Below are 1,721 nucleotides of genomic sequence, written 5' to 3' on the forward strand. Positions count from 1 at the left end.
CTGCCGCGCGACCGCTGACGCCTGCCGTCGCTGTCGGCTCCTCGGCTGCCACGCCGATGCTGCCACCCGACCGGCCCGCCGCCTGGCCTGCCCCCTCCCGACGCGCTGTTCGCTTCGCCCGACGGTCAAACGCCGCCTCGCCTGCCACGCGCATTAACGCGCCGGCGTTAATAACCACGGCGCCGCCTGCCCGCCTCCCTCCCTCCCCCCGCTATAAAACGGCACCGGCCCGATGGCTTTCTTCCGCCACCTCCCGCACCTCCCGCACCCTCCACCTCCACGCCACCTCCCGCACCCGATGGCTTTCTTCGGCGGCAGCAGCAGCACCGGTGGCGGCGCCGCCGCCGACGCCCCCGGCGCATGGCCGACGAGCATCGGAGGGCCGGAGACGGAGGAGCTCCACCACTACTGCCTCCCCGTGCCGCCGGGCTGCCGTCTACCGCGCAACTGGAAGATCGACGCGGAGGGCTTTGCGACGTTGGGTCCCGGCGTGACGGAGGAGGAGCTCCGCAACCACAGCGGCGGCCGGCACAACATCGAAGGCCGAAAGCGGTTTTGGCGCGGGAAGGACTATTGGGAGGTGATGGTGGCCTTCCGCCTTGCCGCGGCCGGCGAGACCCCCGATCTGACGGGCCGCAGCGGCCGTCTTCGCGCACCGCCTCCACCGCAATATCGCCGCAGACGTGGCGGCGGCCATGGTGTGTACCCGGCACGGGCGCCCGCGCCGGCAGCCCCTCCCTTGCCGCCGGGGATCGAGTTGCCGCCGGAGCAGGTCATCCTCCGCGAGGACGGTGATCCGGATGACACGCCGGGGTACCACGTCGCCCTACGGGCGTCGGAGGCTGCAGCGGCGGCGGCGGAGGCGATGGAGGCCGCCCAGATTGCGGACGCAATCCAGGCGGCCGAGGCGGCGCAGCAGGCGGCGATGGCGGCGCAGCAGGCGGCGATGGTGGCGCCGGAGTGGCAGCACGTGCCGGCGGCGGCGGAGGAGGAGGATTCCGACGACGATCCGACAGACTGGGACGACCTCGCGAACCGGTCCAGCAGCGACGATGACGGCGGCGACGGCCCGGCCGTCATTGACCTCGTCAATAGCGACGACGAGTAGTTTTTTTGTGTTTTTTATTTAATTTGGTTATGTCGTTGTAAGCCTAAGTAGTAGACTTTATGTGGTGAACTTTTAATCGTTGAGTTAGCCCGAGTATGTAAAATATTTTATCTATGTTGAATGAAATTTGAGTGAAATTAATTTTGTCCATTTCATTCGAGAGTTTTGATTTGATGATGCGTTTGTACATAAATACTTGCTAAAAACGCTTAGTATGAGAGTACGTCCTGCACGCACGATATGGACAAAAACAGAGAGGAAAGACACGTCGCGTCACGTTCGAACATCAGTGTAGGGTACTTTTTCCTTAAAAACCCCAGAAAATGCGTGGAGCGTCAAAAAAATACGCGAGTTGGCGTGGGTGTTGTGGATGGTAATGGCAACTTGTGGAAAAAGTGTCGCGAGGTTTGACGGAGTAGAAAAAAACCCGTAGTTGGGAACCCCCTCCCCGGCAGACCGACAAGTAGCTGGTTGCACTGGGGCTACGTGATCGCATGCATGCAACTGCACCAAAGTGTGTGTACGTGTGGGCACGGCCAACGTAGGCCCCCACGCAAGGTTGGAACGAAAACGGACACAAAACGGACGTTGCATCACGTCCGGGCAGTGTTTT

The 1,721-nt window shown here is 62.4% G+C and overlaps 1 pseudogene; it reads left to right on the plus strand.

The window, feature by feature from the left end:
• Positions 1-1,721, plus strand: part of LOC119361562 — a 19,480-nt pseudogene that overhangs the window by 5,394 nt on the left and 12,365 nt on the right.

The sequence above is a fragment of the Triticum dicoccoides genome, chromosome 2B, assembly GCF_002162155.2.
Source record: "Triticum dicoccoides isolate Atlit2015 ecotype Zavitan chromosome 2B, WEW_v2.0, whole genome shotgun sequence".
Classification (NCBI taxonomy): domain Eukaryota; kingdom Viridiplantae; phylum Streptophyta; class Magnoliopsida; order Poales; family Poaceae; genus Triticum; species Triticum dicoccoides.